At 47.3% G+C, this 17,149-nt stretch overlaps 1 protein-coding gene and 1 non-coding gene across 8 annotated transcripts in view; both read left to right on the top strand.

Annotated features, from left to right (window-relative positions):
* LOC142576384 (cholesterol transporter ABCA5-like) overlaps positions 1–17,149 on the top strand; it is a 152,245-nt gene that overhangs the window by 81,813 nt on the left and 53,283 nt on the right. The gene's annotated exons all lie outside the window — the stretch shown is intronic.
* Positions 15,803–15,874, top strand: TRNAE-UUC (transfer RNA glutamic acid (anticodon UUC)). Its single transcript has one exon. It is a non-coding gene; the product is annotated as a tRNA-Glu (tRNA).

The following is a 17,149-nucleotide window of genomic DNA, read 5'->3' as shown; positions in this document are numbered from 1 at the left end:
CACAATGAGGAAACAAGGCGTCACGTTAGAAGATATTATGTCACACGACCAAGCATCAAGTATGGCGAATTCTTTCTCTCATCTCACAAGAAAATGTAGCCTTGTCTAGAGCCTTGAACTTTACAACTCCTTTAGTTACATCTGTGCTGTGCTTGCTGTAACTAACTGTGCGGGGCCGATTTCTTATCCCTCCTGTCTTGAGGGTGCACCGAAGTTGTTCTAAACAAACTGACACAAAGGAAGACGCCGAGAAAACAGGAGGCTCCGTGCCGCAACAGCCAGCTGCTGCGGTTCCGCCCAAAAGCAGATATCTGATGATGATGATCGGTGTTTGTTGACATCTCATTTGAAACAGGGTGGTGACAGATAGTGATCTAGCCTGCTTAATTTATTTCGGTTTTACTAGATTTATCGCCGTCTAGCTTTTTGTCTATCTCATCTTGATTTTAATCTATCTCACTATTTGTGCCACAAAGTATGCTTGTAACGGATCCGCGGCTATCAACCGCTTCCCTACTTTTTTTCAGCACTACTAAATCGTCTCTTGTTTATCTCGACTGCCTAACAGTTAATCCTTCCGTCTTATTTGAATCCCAACGCTTCCGAAAGGTGGACACTCCCTATACGTGTTTCACTGGGTGAATATCTTGGCATTCCATTATGATGTGCCGAGTCTCTTCCGACATTCTACTTTTTTTTTTTTTGCCGCACACACATGCCTCATCCTGTGGTGCATATTTGCTCCGGTCTGTTTTTGTCCTCAGGCAGCCAGCTCGGGCCTGAAAGAGCAAGGTCCTGCTCTTTGTGTTATCATACAGGCTCTCCCTCCTGGTTTCTTTCATGGCCTCTGTTTCTCTCTTCTTTATTACTCCTGTTTGTCCGTTTACCCCATTTATCTATTTATCTACGACTCCTGGCTATCTGTTATCGGATGAACAAGATGATGATTATGGTTATGATGATGATGATGATGATGATGATGATGATGATGATTTATTGGTGTCCTCTTTGAAACGGCGCGGTGACCAATAGTCACCTAGCCGGATTAAGCCAATCGCGTATTCTCTACATGCTTTGTAATGCTATGCATGCTGCGTTAGCGCCCCCTATCGTCCTGAATTGCTCCTAGACTCAGCACTGCGTGCTGCCCACCGCGATGCTCCCACCTCCGCTTCTAGCCGCCGTAATTATGTGCAGAGTTTCCCGCTAGAGCTGCTAGAGAAAAAAATTGTGGCGCTTCTGTCGTCCAACAACCCTGAGATTCATGGGCAGTAAGTAGACTTCAAATGTTTGTCTGTACCGCATCGTTCTGTGCGGTACAGCTGCGTCGCGTGCTGGCGACCCAATTTTTCTTTATTCTGAACCCTTGGTTGTTTTACGTTCGGCCCCAATTTGTTCTGCCACTAAATTTCCAATAAATAAATAAATAAACTCGATATATTTTTTGAGCACGCGTGTATCCAGGTGTACATGGTTAGGCACTAATACATCGGCTTGCCAATTTTCAGCGCAACAGGGACAAGGACAAAAAAGAAGCACACACGGACAGCAATATCCGCGCATGTTTCCTTTGTCCTTGTTCATCTTGCGCTGAAAATTCTAAACGTGAATGGCGATCAACTAGTCCGCTACTTATGGGTTACCTTAACATTAATCGCGAATAATTACATTGGATGAACCGTTCTTCTTCTTTGTAGGCTTCCGAAAACAAAACGACTGTGCAAGTTAATGACCAAATAAGGCTGCTCATTGTCCTTACTGCGAATATACGATAACAGATTAGGTCGATATATGAAGCCAGAAGATTACTTGAAGTCAAAGAGGGTGAAGTACATTCAAATCATTTTCGCGATTTATGAAGCGTGGTGCTTAAATAGACACGCGCAAACACTATCATCAGATGTCATATCCCGGCCGTGTGGTGAAGCGTGGGCTCCGAGATCAAGCGGCAGGCGGTGTTTGCCCGCGCCCTGCCCGATCTCGGAGGCGATGAGCGCACGAGAAGGGCTCCTCCAATGTCCGCCTCTGATCGCATTTTGCCTGACGCGGACTGAGTACGAACATTGAACAAAGATCAGTGGCGCACAATGGACGAGGCCTCCTCACTCCCGTCAAGTAAGCAGCCTTCTCTAGTTATTGTGTGCATGGGTGACATAAGACGCAGTGTAAATACCCCGGAACAGACGGGTCAATTTAGTGACTTCGAGCGAACGACACACTTCGCCTTCTGTGCCAGTCGCAGGCTCTCAGACGCAAAGGTCTAGTGACACAGATCCCTGCCAGGGTGTGTGTGTTCGACGATCTCACTCCGCTGTGCTGAAGTTGGTAGCGTAGATAGCTCTGCTTCAAGAATATATACGTAAAGGCTCACGACAGAGCCGGCCCTGATTGTACGACCAATTTTTAGCGATTTCAGCTGTGTGAGCGTCTTTGCGACACCAGTGAAGCCGAAGCGAGCTTGCAACGTTCACTTTTGGCAGATTCCACCATTTTGACCCTGTGGATGTTGGTTATGTTGCTTGCTTGTATTGGGTGAGAACAAATAGACGCGTTAATGAGATTACGGTATTTCTATTATGTATTGCGAAGGTTCTTGTAAATAAGAATTTTTTTTCGCGTTGCTTGCTTGTATTGGGTGAGAACAAATAGACGCGTTAATGAGATTACGGTATTTCTATTTTGTATTGCGAAGGTTCTTGTAAATAAGCATTTTTTTCCCTATATAACAGTAACCCTTTTCAAACTCATAAATGCCAAGAATCACATCGACCCCCATGAAACTTCACAGATCGTCGTTGTCATCAATGCCGAATGACACATCGCTTTGCCGTCCGTTGCACCCCGCCGCCGAAGTGACACTCAGCGAGCTGAAGTGCACTCGCTCGCATTGTCACTAAAATCGCTCGTCTGTAGCTGGGGTATTATTATCGCAGGCAGCATGATCAAGGAACGCGACGTCGCGCGCGCACGCCGCTCGATGCGCAAGTCGCGATTATAAGACCAGCCGCACGAACGTACAAATTTCGTGCTTACACCACGTCGCCGTAAACTCGCGGAGGAGGCAATGGGGATGCCCGGGGTGCGCAGCGTTGCGCGTCTTATTTTTATTTATTCCCCCGCCAAGGCTGTTACCTCGGGAACGCGGTCGGCCCAGTTTCGCATCGACCGACCCGGTGTGCGTGTGTGCACCGCCCGCGGGTGTCAAACACGGCGCCCTCCGCGCTCTAACCGCTGCACTCGTACCCAGCGCGCGGCACGTGGATCTCTGTTTATACGAAAGGACAGATATCTGAGATGGTGGCGACCACGTCGCCGTTCCTTTAGGCGCCCTGCCGACACGTGTAGACGCCTGGCCGGGGCCGCGGAGCGGAGCCTGTGCAAACAAGGTGAGATCATGCTGTGCATGTATACGTGTAACGAGAACGTGTACGCTATGGTCAGCCGCTCGGCTATCCTGCCGGGTGCACCCGACCGGTGCTAACCAGCGGGGCGGGAGCTGTCGAGAACCCGGTCACGGTGGCTCGGGGGCATGCGCCGTGCTCTGGCGGCCGAGCACGAGGTCGCGAGTTCGAGTTCCGACCGCGGCAACCTCATTTCGGTGGAGCCGGAATGCAAAGACACTCGCGTACTCGGTTTTATCCGCATGCCGAAGTACTCCCAAATTGTCGAGAGACTTTGCTGTGACATGCATCATATAGCCTTCGCGTTGCTATGAAACGTTAAACCCCACGATTTGATTTTAAAGCGAGGCAACTTTCCTGGCCTCTCCCCGGGATTCGGTGGCAGTTTCATCCTAATGCAGTGGACCCACCTCGGAGATGGTGTAGTCAAAACGGGTGAGATGCACGAGACTGCATTAATCGAGGCTGCTAACTTGGTGGACCGATCGTGACACTAACCTGCACGATATACGTGTCCTTTATAGGGCGTTAATGTGGCTTGTGCAACAACGCGGGCCGGCGTTGGAATCAGTGCCATCGAAGGCGTGGTTAGACCGTTCCCTATAAGCTCGGGTGCGACACGTTGAGCTACGTCCTTTGCCTCTTTCTCCGGATTTCGTTTCGCTGTCTCACCAAGTAGACGCCTCACACAGCTAATAGATGGAGAGAGGGAGAAAGCACGAAGAACACTGTGACGTTAGCGTGAAACGGTTCCGAAAGGAAGCACTTGCATATACTGGCGCTGGTTTATAAGTGGGGTCTTTCGTTTTCGGCTTTCATATACACATTTGATTTGATTCGGGAGCTTTATATAGGGTCTGTAATTTAAAGTAGTAAGATGGGAAGACGTTGGGATTTTTCTTGGCTGGCAGCCCAAAGTTACGCAGGCAATTACGCAGGCAATAGGTTCCTTTTGGACATAAACGTTTATTTAAACTAGAGTATGTAATCATTCACATGAACGCATAATGATAGAGAACTGCTCGCAAGTCACGTGGCCAACCTATTTATGAAATATTCGTTGCCAGGCATAATTAGCACATTTATTGCGATAGCAATTATAGGGACACTCCAGGCACATTTTTGCCATCGCCGCTGTCGTGATGTTCCGCATAAAGTCCAAGGGCGATAACACCGTCGGCGCGCGTCGTATGCTGTATGTGCGGTGCGAGTGAAAGCACGCAAGGGAAGCAGACGATCGCAGCTCAGTCTGGCGCGCGCGGAGGAGGAAAGCGGAGAGGAAACGTGCCGTCTTCCGTCGCGCGGAAGGCCGCGGGGGCAGCGGGGGTATGTGAGGGAGGGAGGGAGGTAGGGAGGGGGCGGCGTTGTGCTCGGGCAGCAACTGCGCATTTCGCGACCAGAACTGACGATCGCGGTTCAATATTGCACGCAATACGTGGACGAAAGCGGGGAGGCAGCGCGGCAGGGAGGAGGGGGCCGGCTTAGACTCCGCCAGCAAGTGCTTACGTTGCACGGCCGCGCGCGGTGGCGCGCGCCGTAGCTTGAAAGGGGTCTTCAAACGGCTCCGTACCTTTGTGCGCGCTGTGTTCTCGCCGCTCTTGCGTTGAAGCCATAGACAGCATGAAGGTCACTTCACTCGCGGCTGCTGCCGCGCTTGCTCACACCAGCGTTTCGACATCGAGTGTCCACGCTCATTGAGTGTGATGTGCTCATGTGTGCTTGTGCGCGCTGACATCGTACTCGTTAAATTGCCAGGCGACCGGCCGCTGGAGGCACTTTCACGCTCGGAAGAACACTTTTATGTAGCACGTGTTGAGCAACAGAACGCTGTATCGGGAGTTTGTTTCGCTACAGTTTTCTCATTCACACTTTTCATCCAACAATAGTAATTAAGGAGTAAATTATTTAAAGCTAATTATCTAATTAGGCGGAATGCAAAAAATAATCTGGCTATCTCCAAGCGACGGCAAACAACATTACTTTCGTTCGGTTCAGCTACGTGGCATTTTAATATTTTTTAAAACTTTGGCTTAAGTTACGTGGGATACCCTGTTTATATAACTGTGTGTGCGTGAGACAAAAACTCTTCAGGCTAAGCCAAGGACCATGCCACGAACAATAGAACTAAGTGTACGTAACGCTAAGAGACATGAATGCGGGGTATTGACTAGACAACAAACGGGTGTAGCTTATATTCTATAGATTCTATCGATATTCTAATAGGAAGTCGGGTAATGACCGGTCGTCTATTAGAGGGACGGACTTGGTAGCAACGGGAAACATAGTAGATAATGGCTGAGGATCTGATGCCAGGATGAAATCAGGTAACTGGCCTGCGTATATAGTGCAGAGCTGAAAGAAAGGGGTGATTTAAAGTCGTAATAAGCGCTAGAGAAGATCTTCCTTCTGCTGTAAACATTAAACGAAGATTTACGATTAGGATAATGAATATTACTCCCCAAAGCTACAAACTGACTATCGGAGAGACCTTAGTGGAATGCTCGGGGTCAGTCACCCTCACAAATGGCTCACTTCTGAGCGAAAAATCGACTTATTTATTAATGAAACATGAAAAAAAAACGAGCGTAAATCGCCCATGTGCACAGGATATCGTCGTCTTAATGGTGCCGATACGCATGTTGCCAGACCAACGTTCCGGGAATTCTCTGACATTCAGCCATTCTGTAAATGAACTGTCCTCAATTCATGAAACATAGTCCCGAAGGCACGTCAGTATTTTTGTCACACGTTTGCTACATCTTGGAGCGACGGTCTCTTCATTACTGGACTCTTCCTCCAGCTTGATTCGTCGTGGGACCAACGACTACATCGACAATCGATCGCTTCAGTTGATTAACATGTGTTGAGGTCGAATATAAGCACGGAAGGACTTCGGTGACATTTAGTGGTCCTCTGAACTACACCTGAGTCTTTGTTGGAGCAATTGTATGTTCAGGTAACCGTCGTGCCACTACCACATCACCAACAAAGAGCTTCTCTCCAGCAAAGTGTCTTCGATCAAAGTACTCCTCTGATCTTTCTGGTCCCATCATAGTCACTTCGAGCTGCCTCTTGAAGCTGCTCAGGGCAAATTCACTCCTTACTCGCGTTTTCCGTGTTCAGCCATGTAAGGACAACGTCATGCGTTCTGGTTTGGTACCCGTGCAGGACTTTGAGGGGGCTGGTTCCAGTCAACGCATTGTACGCCATGCTGAGGTAGTTTTCAATTTCTCTTGTGTGCAGATCCTAGTTCTTGTGAGCTGGGTCATCAATTTTTGCAATAATGCATGGTAAGAGTGTTCGGTTTACTCAATCTACTTGACCATCTGCCCTTAGATGAGGCGGTAAGTCACATCTCTACCACGAGAAAAAGTTTCAAAGTTTTGAGAGGCGAACTGAATCATGATCCACGGCCGGAAATTATCCGTACGGCCAGGCCGAACTCAATGATGAACTATTCAAGGCATCACAGCACACTTCGAGTGGACGTATCACGCAGTGGATACAACCGGTTGTCTGATCTTGGTCAAGTTGTGCGCCAATACAAGGACCCACTGGTTTCTTATTGAACACCCCACCAATGTGCCGACATGGTCGATGTCCACAACTTGGAATGGTCTCTTTCCTGGTGCTGTCATGTGCAATAGTTCAGGTTTCTTCCCTTCTGGTACCTTGGTGTGCAGGCTCTCGAAACACCTCTGTATATATTTATGCGCATAGCACTTCATCCCTGGAAACCAATAGACTTCCCTAATTTTCAGTACAGTTCTGTCAGTGCTAAAGTGTCTTTGTTGATAATGAAACGTCACACGAAGCGTTTTTTCTCATGCTCGCGGACACCACAAAGAGGAGCCGCCCGTGATCTTTTACATTAAATATCTTGCCGTGTTTTAGTTGTGGGTTCTTAGCCTTGGACTTATTTGTTGTTGCATTAGATGGCTTGTCGAGTACCTGCGCGAGGAGTGATAACTTTCTACCAGACTTCTGAACAACCACAGCTTGATCTTCCAAGCTTAGGCCTAGACATCTTTCTACCCAGGTTGAAACAACTTCATCAAGGCTGTCTCTTGAGGCTCCAACAAGTTCTACACTTAAGTGGTCTACAAGTGCCATTTTCTCGTATTCTTGGAGTATATCAAACCACATCACTATCTGCGGTCTTAAAGTTTTATGGTTGTTCAGGTACACGATAGCTCAACAGTCGGTCACAAGCATAAATGCAATACCAAGAAAAAATTAGCGAAATCTGTCTATACTCCAGACAATAGCAATCAATTCTAACTTGCCAGCATGCTACTTTTTTCGGCATCAGGGGTGCCGTTTACTGTCACAAAACACCAAGTGTCAACGTCCTGACTCGTAGTTCTATAGAATCGTTCCTGCTAGTCCATGTTTGCTCGCATCTGTGTGCAGTTCCGTGATAGCAGCAATATTGTGTAACTTCAGCATTGGTTTCCTTGTCAATTGTCCCTCCAGTACACCAAAATCTTTTTGATATTCCGTGCCGCCCAAAAATTTCACATCCTTTTCGTGAGGCAGTAAGGGGCTCCGTATTTTCTGCAAGAGCCTGAAAAATCCAGTCAGTCCGAGAAGCCTCTTAATGCAATGCGCGTCAGTTGGCGGGTCTGTCGCTTCTTTTCTCGAGATTGCAAGCAGCCTTTCACAATCTTGAAGCCTGAATATTGCAGTTCATCGATCAGTTCCAAACACACGCTTAATTTGATAGCTTAAGGGTGAACTTGGCAGCTCTCAGCGCATTGATCAGGAGTTTACGGTGATCTAACAGGTCTTCCCAGTCCCTAGCCGCTATCAACAACTCATCCATGTAGCACAGTGTCGCTGTTTTCCTTAGAGAGCCCAAAACCTTGTTCACAAGTCACTGAAATGTAGCTGTACCATTCCTCAGCGCAAACATTATACGTTCAATTAACCCAGATTCATCAGGAGTTACGAACGCAGTCTTTGCGTTCGATTCCTCACTCAGTGCTATTTGGAGGTATTCGTTTGCAGCGTCCAAATCGCAGAATATTGTTGCAACCGAGAGTCGTTGCAGTGCGTCAGTATCAATGCCTGGTGTCAAAGCCATCTGGTATCAATGTCTACATCAATGTTAATATCTGGTAGTTTAAAGTATCCTGGCACATTCTGACTGTTGAGCCGTCGATAGTTTACCACTGGACGTTTTTCTTTATTTTTCTTCTCCCGTAGCAAAGCAGGACTAGCATGGGGCGATATTGTCTCTATTACAGTGCCAGTAGCCTTTCATTCCTTGGCAATCTCTTGGATTGCTTCTCTTTCCGCTACACGGTTTGCAACTGGCCGGTGTACTTCCTGGTTCTTCCGTAATAGACATTTGAAGTTCATTGGTACACCCAAGCTCTGACAAATTCAACGCAAAGCAGTCACGGTACTCATTCAGTAGTTTCAACAGAACCTCCTTTTGCTGTTCATTGATGTCCTCCCCAGTGTTCACCATGCTGTTGTGAATGGGTTTCTGCGGATGCGTAGCTTTCACAGGGACTAACTTGTCCCCACGCAACAGTTCACCATGTGCAAACTTCCCTTCATCAGCTTTTGGTCATCATACTTGTCATTACACACATATACTTCAACCTTACCTCTTTAAATGCCAAGCGGTACTCCCGTATCAGCTCCACTATAGGCATGTTGATGTCTCCGTCTTCAATAGCAGTCGCCACTTTCACCCAACACAGTTTTCTTCGGCAGTACAATTCTTTCCTTGACATATATTCCTTAGCAGTCTTGTTTGGAGCCAGGTAGATATTACAGAAGCGCAGTTTATCTCTGAACCCATCCTCAGCTCATCCCTCATACGCAGGTACGCTTTTGATCTTGCTCCGCCCAGGTCCTGCCAACCAGCATGTAAACAGTCAATGTCTTATCGTCAACAACGATCACTTTCACTTGTTTGCACATTATGGTCATCAATCTCTGTGTCGGTCTTTGTGGTTCCAATGAAGCGCTCTGCCTTGTCAATACTGCCAATTCCAAACAAGTATTCGGCTTTACGTGAAATCTGCATATCACATAATTCTGCAACTTGATAATGCATAATACAATTTCGACTCACCCTGGACCAATAATTGGAGATAAATTTGTGCGAGCCATTGACTGTGGCCGTTTTGAGAAACTTAATTAGCTGGGCCACCATCATACTCTTGCTTGTGGACCACTAGGAAGATACCAACAGGGTTTGCTGTTGTGCATTCTCTTTTGCTATTTTCAGTCTCTGTTGCCTCACTTATGGCTTTGTGCAGCTTTCTTCACACTCGTCTGGTCCGTCGGCTGTCCAGTGTTATTTTCCACAATTGGAAATCCTGCACGAACATTGTTCTGGTTTACATGGCGGACTCCGGTAGCTGGATGCTCTGGTGCGCGCGAACTGGCCCAAGGTCTCGAGCCTGCATGCTTGAAACGAGGCATCGTGGCATGCAAATTGTCTTGCGTGTCCTTTGCCAAAGTTTTCTGGATCCTGACTTCTTGTATTCTTTCGACTCATCGCAAATCAGCGAACAGATCGTCTTCGTCTTTGTGCTCTTCTGCCGTTAGCAAGAGGCAGATGTCTCTGTACCGCAGACCTACCAAGATCTGTTCCTCCGTGTCCTCCATGCCCAGACCCACAGCCTTGCATAGTAGATATTTCTCCATGAAGTATGCCATTGTAGGGTCACCTTTCATATGAGCTCGCGCTCGAATTTGCTTCCAATTCTCAGCTGTGCTGGTCTTAACCACGAAGTTCTTCCTAAATGCGATCTTGAACTCATTCCACGTCTTCAGGACACTGACATGAGCTTGAGCTGGTCGAGAATTCTTGAGCGAGAATTGAGCTGGTCCTTTCATGTGGAGCTTTGCTGGCTTGAACCTATAGCTATCTGATCAGCCGTGCGACCGTGTCAACACTTTTTAGCCAAGCGTCTGCCTCGTGCGCAGCGCCTTTGCCGTCGAAGTCTCCAATGGCCTCGGTTATAGCTCAGCCATCACGTGGAAAGTGTCTGTCTTGGCCAATAATTTTCTGTTCTGTTCGAGTAAAGCGCCCATGATTCCTTGGTTCGGATCCATCTTGGCGTTCTGTCGTAGCAAGGTGGAGTCGGCGGAGACGCACACAGCTTCTCACCGCTTAACAGAGTTCTCCTGGCACCCAAACGTCACACGCAGGACGTGCACGCAATGTCCTGTCCAGAGATAACAGTAGAATGCCGACATTGTAAACGTTTCGTGCGTCACACAGACGGCACGTCACTAACGCAGAAAGTTGGGCTAGTTTGTGTTTATGCATCTGCTGTGAAATAGGTACTAGCGGGAACAAGACTACGGAAAAAAGGCGAAACAGGACAGTGTGCTAGCGGACAGAGCACTAGCGCTAGCGAACTAGCGCTCTGTCCACTAGTACTCCGTCCTGTCCAACCTTTTTCCGTAGTCTTGTTCGCGCTAGTAACTATGTGTCGTGTAATGGTTGGGGTCGGGCATGAAATAGATGGTAACTGTCCCATGCCGTCGTCCAACTCATCCACGCTGAGGACGTGTTGAAGGGAGAGACTTGTTCTCATCGAGAACGGGGAATATGGGAATTTATTTACAGTATCTACATGAGAACGTTACAGTTCATCAGTATAGCATGACTTGAAGAGAGCGCACACCGAACAGCCCACGATGGCTGCTTAAATACACTCTGTCCTGCCTAGATCCCTAAGTGAGGGAAAAACAGCCGTTCAACCCTCGACCTATGGGAGTGTCCAAAGTCACCGTCGCCGACCCGCCTTTAAGAGGGAGGGTTTACACACTCACTTCAGCACAGGTTTCACTGACCACGCCGAGGTGAGAGGGTTCTCGCAGACAAGGGTCCTGCCCCGAGCAGGCGCATCTTGATCCCAGTGTTGACTCCGCAGACAGTGGCCGCTGCGTCTGTCCATTGACTGACGACTTCTAAGACCCGTGAGACGGCGCCACAAAACTTCTTCCAGGAGTTCCCCGCTCCAATCAAACCGTGAAGGCGACGGCGACTCCCCAGACAATACTTGGTCCGCGACTGCGTCCAGACATCTCCGCGCCGCTCGCTTGGGGACGCGGCGTATTGTGGTCCTTACAAAGCGAGTTGTCGCAGCAGACATGGTGGCGCCGATGGGCTGTTGACTCGGCGCACTGTTTTCCCAAAGCGAGTCATCGCAGTGGGCCGGGCAGGTTTCGACGGTCGCTTCTCCTCTAGTTCGCCAGCGCCCGCAGGCCATTCGTAACAGTCGGCGTCGGCAGTGTAACCGAGCGAACAAGCACAGCGAAAGATGAAAACGAACGCGGAGCGCAGCGAGGGACGAAAGACGCGGGGAGGGAAGCGGATAGGAGGGTGCAGCGCAACCATGAAGCGCAAAGCGGAGGAGGGTATGGCGAAAGCGTGAGAAGAAAAGCGTAGTGCGGTGACGATGGTTACGAGTTACCACGAGAGTAACGCACGTCGTCTGGGAGATGTGTCGGTGGTGGCTGCTTTGAATCGCGCTCACGTGTCACCCACGCGCTGGCTCTCGCAAGCTCCAGATTAGCGAGGCAGTCGCGTCGCACTTGGCTCCATTTGCAACGTCCCGCACGAGACAGATTGTCTGCGCCAACCAATATATCGCGAAATGAAAACACCTATAGAGCTGCGCTCAAATGTCGCGTTAGGGAGTATCGTAATTTTTTACGCATGTTTTATTAATAAATAAGTTGTTTTCTTAATCAAACCTGTGTGAAAATTTAGCGTCAACATGCTTCAGAAGTGAGATTCGCTGACGAATCGAACTGAGGTTTGTGCTTCGACGTGATGCAACAGGATTTCGAAAACGGTGAGGTCGGCAAGACTTAGTGCAATCTCCGGGAAACGCCGAAGAGAAAAGTGGCGTGCATTTGCTGTGACATAGTTACTAGCGCGAACAAGACTATGAAAAAAAATGAGACAGGATAGAGCGCTAGCGCTCTGTCCTATTACCTTTCGTCCAGCTGCTGTAGCCTTGCGTGCACCACTGATGTTTTTCTGCGTAGTACACAAAACACGAAGGAAGAGGTGTTTGCTTGAAGCGTTGTTGTGCCCCATATTTCATAACCTCTGAGAGCGTCGAGCATTGTCATTGCCTCTCATGGCACATCGCATTGTGGCAGAAGCATTAAACTTGAATTGGATTATTGGGCTGTACGTGCCAAAACCACAATCGGATTATGACGCAGGCCGTAGTGGCACACTCCGGATTAATTTTGGCACCATGGTGTTCTTTAACGTGTCCCTAAATCGAAGTGCGCGAGCGCTTTTTTATTTCGGCCCCGTCGAATTGCGGCTGCCCGGTTAAATCCGCGACCTCGAGCAATGTCAAAGCCGCAAAGCTATCGCGGCGGGCACAGAAGTGTTGATTTGACGTGCGACCGCTTCCGTTGTGTCGCCTAGACCCTGCGGTGCGCTTTAAATAATGTGGTTCTGCTTCTGCACACCCGGCATAACTTGTCCGCTAAAAATACATGCATGGTTTTATTTTTCAAACAGAAATTCACCGTACCATACCTTGAACTTATGTTTATCCAGCATTTCCTCGCCTTCTTACGTCGCCTTTTCCCTACTGCCCCCCCCTCCTTGTATTTGTATGGGAACTGCGAGCGAAGTGTGGCAAGGCTGTTATTCCCTCGCTTCGCAACTGCGTCGGTTCTGCCCATTCTGAACCTCCTCTCCCCCCTCATCTCTTCCATTCTATCTTGTTTCCCTCTGAACTTGTGTGTCGGTAGAAAGGTAAGCGCTTGTGGGGGGTCAAGGATAATTACAGCCATCAAGAGGCTAATGTGGCTACGACCCGAGAGCTCCAGAGGGCATTGTGCACATTCGACGCGATGCGGTCCGAACGAGTTCCTCGCGTCTCTTTTCTGCCACACTCCTTCCATGTCACTGAGCATGTGCTGGTGGGCGAGTTTGGTTAAACATGTTTACAACGAAGGCGCCGAATAAAACGACGGACGAAGGAAGTTGATATGGGACAACCACGTAGGCCACGCCTACGTGGTTACCACGCTACGTGGTTGTCCCATGTCGTCTTCCTTCGTCCGTCGTTTTATTTGGCGCCTTCGTTGTAAACATCCTTCCATGTATATACACGCTGTGGACCACCCCCGACGCGGTGTGCCAGACAACAGCAGCTACAGCAGCTACAGCAGCGGCAGCAGTGGGAAAGTCGAAGGAAAAGGCAAAGAAAGCTTTGCTTTAAAAGCGTAGTGCCGCGCAAGACGGGCTCCGCGGCGAGGATGGCGACGATATGACGCCAAAGTATCGCGCATCGTCTGTTCACCGATGACGGCACCGATACCACACATGGAAGCAAAGCGCTGCATGAGCGGAGGTCTGTCTGCGGCTACTGCTGTTACATTACGTTTTTATATATTAATATAAAAGACCTTGTATATTACGTTTACTATATCATTACATAAATATATTAAATACATTACGCTGACGATATTAAACTTTACCGTGAAATAGAATCAGAGCAGAGTTGTGAATTATTACAGAAATATGTTCATTCTGCTGTGGAGTGGTGCGCTTCCAAAGTTTTGCGCATTAATCCAACTGAGACACTTTTTGGGTCCTTTAATCGCAATATGTGCCCTTTACTATACGAATACTCACTTGACAACACTCCTTTGAAAAGAGCGAGTTGTATGCGCGACTTAGGACTATTGGTTGACTCTCGGCTAACTTTCGAAGAACATATTTCAAGCATCGTTAATGCATCCTACAGGAAGTTAGGCCTCGTATCAAGGATGACCAAGAACGTTTACGAATGTGAACTGCGTTATTCTTTTGTATTCTTCTTTTGTCCGCTCGAAGTTGGAGGTTAGTTCTGTTGTATAGAACTGTATTACTTTGGCCAATGTTGCAAGAATTGAATGTGTTCAGCGACGTTTCATTGGTATCCTGTACGATCGATTTCTCTGAAGTCATGCATTTTATGCTTACGAGCGTGTACTGCGCATGTTTAATATTAGACCCCTAGAAATAAGGCGGAAATGCCGTTATTACTTATTTTTGTATAAACTAATTCATAATCACTTCTCCTGTTTGCGGTTACTGTCAGCTGTAACGTTCTGCGTGCATCGGCCTAACCTGCGTAATCCTAGCATTTTTCTGCGTGAATTCCTCTTGCCTTCCAACGCTATAACACGTCTTGTAAAACAACAAAATAACTTGCGTGATTATCTTGATATATTCAGTTCTACTATTTGCTCATTATATGACTTCTGTCTCTGAATATTCGAATTCCATATTTTGTTGCACTTTGTACCACTGGTGTTTGAGATATTCTGTTTTGTCTTTCAGTTTTATGTTCGTTGTGTAACACAAGTGCACTGATATTAAGGCGTAAAGCTGTTCTTCGGCACTTTAAGAAAAATAAAATAAAAATAAAATTATAAAACGCCCTGTATATTACGTTTGTATGTATTATTATAAAACGCCCTGTATATTACGTTTTTTATATATTATTATAGAAGGCCCTCTATATTACGTTCTTTATACATTGTTATGAAATGCCCTGTATATTACGTTTCTATATATTATTATAAAAGGCCCTGTATATTACGTTGTTATATATTGTTATAAAAAGCCCTGTATACAATGTTTTTATATATTATTCCAAAGGCCCTGTATAATACCTTTTTTTATATAGTATAAAAGGCCCTTTATATTAAGTTTTTTATGTGTTACTAAAGACCCTGTATATTACGTTTTTCATATATTATTGCAAAAGGCTCTGTAGCGTTTTTTTTTTACATGTTATTTAAAAGGCCGTGTTTTACGTTTTTGGTAAATGGAATGGTTTATGAGCACCTATGTGCGGCTGCAACGTAAAACACAAGGGCCATAACTGGTCCCAATAAGTGTTTTTCATGGCTCGAAAGCGCCTATCGCTCCAGGACTAAAACCGCGGCTGCTGAACGCTGTGCAACAGGTAAGCGCAGTCTCGCGGTTCGCACACAGTGTTCAAGCGGACTAGTAAAGCTGAAAAAAAAAAATAACTATGGAGTTTTGCGCGCCAAAACCACTATCTGATTATGAGGCACGCCGTTGTGGCGTTCTCCGGGATAATTTTGACCACCTGGGGTTCTTTAACGTTCACCTAAATCTAATTACAGGGGTGTTTTCGCATTTTGCTCCCCACATCCGGGCTGGTCCTGTGCCCGGATGTGCCCTGTGCAAGTCTCGTTGTTTGGCATACGCTCGACGAGGAAGCAGAAAATCGACTATGGAAGGGGGCGAGGAAGGAGGAGACATCTGGTTGCTTTCTGGTCAAACGCTCTCTGCTGCTTCAGCGATAAATCCGCGATACAAAGGATAAGCGTTCCTCTTCCACATGAAGGGCTATTGCAGACGTGGCTCTCGTTCCGGCATGGTCTAGTGGCTAGGATACCTGGCTTTCGCCCAGGAGGCCCGGGTTCGATTCCCGGTGTCGGAAGCGTTTCTTTTTTTCCCATAGTTTTGCATTTTTGGTACGGTGAAAAAGTGGCGAATCTTTTCGTTGGTTTGCGCACGTCTCCTCATTTTATTTGTTATTGACTTAATTCGCGAATCATCTGAAAGCATGTTTGCTGGGCTGAATAAACGCTTTTTTAGTGTCGGAAAATTCCACTGCGTCCGGATTTAACGACATGGCGCAAATGCAAGGACGAAGTGTATAAACACGAACAATTGAATCGCTTGCTTCGTCGCCGCCATGTATTGATCTCGTAAATCGGCTTGCAAGCATCCCGCAGATTTCCATAAAGATGCGCCGAGACCGCCCGCACAATTCGGGGATTGCCTTTCATGTGTTTGAGCGCGCTGGAATCGACGATTTATTTGCTCCGTAAAGAACAGTGCGCCGTATAAATTAAGACCTAGTAGAAATGATGTTTCAGTGTGAATTGTTCTACTCGACGCAGTGCCCACCGTCTTTTGCAGCGGTCACCAGCACGAAAGCGGTTTATTTAATCTACGTTGAACGCTTCGGTAGCATCGCCATTTTGTGCGGCAATTTGTCCACACGGCTAAGGGCCGCGATGCTTATTTTTCACTAGGAAGCGGCGATATCTGCGTCTTTGGTGGTTGCAGCTGTACTCTCGGAGCTGATGTGAAAGGTCGGTTAGCGTGAAAGAGAAGCGACGTCTTGACAATTAAAAGTTTTGCGGCGGCACACTCGTCCTTGCTCCATAGGTAACAAGTACAATGGAAGTCGTAAACACTGTCCGGTTGTGCATTATAATGATTTTATAGAAACAGTTCCTCTAAATAAAATCGTTGTTGGGCCTATAAAGTGCGCTTTCGATAACATGATCTCTACCTACACTTAAGAATAACTGTTCAAGTTTTCACGGGTGGCGTGAGAACGGACAAATAAACATAAGCTTTTAACATTAAATATTGAACATAAAAGACAGTTGCTTTATGTTTTCACAGATGGTCGCCTCCTTCAGTATTTACCCATTTAATCCTTCGTCTTTGCAACGGGTATCGGAGCATAATAATCTCGGCCACCTTTTCACTACCAACTTGTCCCGTTTCAATAACGTTCGCCTAGCTTGTAACAAAGCCCGGGAAAAGCTGGGATATTTATAGGTCACTTGTTATGAACAGATCGAATGGAAACGAGCGCGAAACTTACAAATATCTCGCAGGGCCGATTGTTGAGCGGGGTGCCGACGTCGGAAATCCGTGCACTACTTGGCAGAGTGAAATTCATCTTCAAATACTA

This window comes from Dermacentor variabilis, chromosome 3, assembly GCF_050947875.1.
Source record: "Dermacentor variabilis isolate Ectoservices chromosome 3, ASM5094787v1, whole genome shotgun sequence".
Lineage (NCBI taxonomy): Eukaryota > Metazoa > Arthropoda > Arachnida > Ixodida > Ixodidae > Dermacentor > Dermacentor variabilis.
This window is presented reverse-complemented; position numbering and strand designations above follow the sequence as displayed.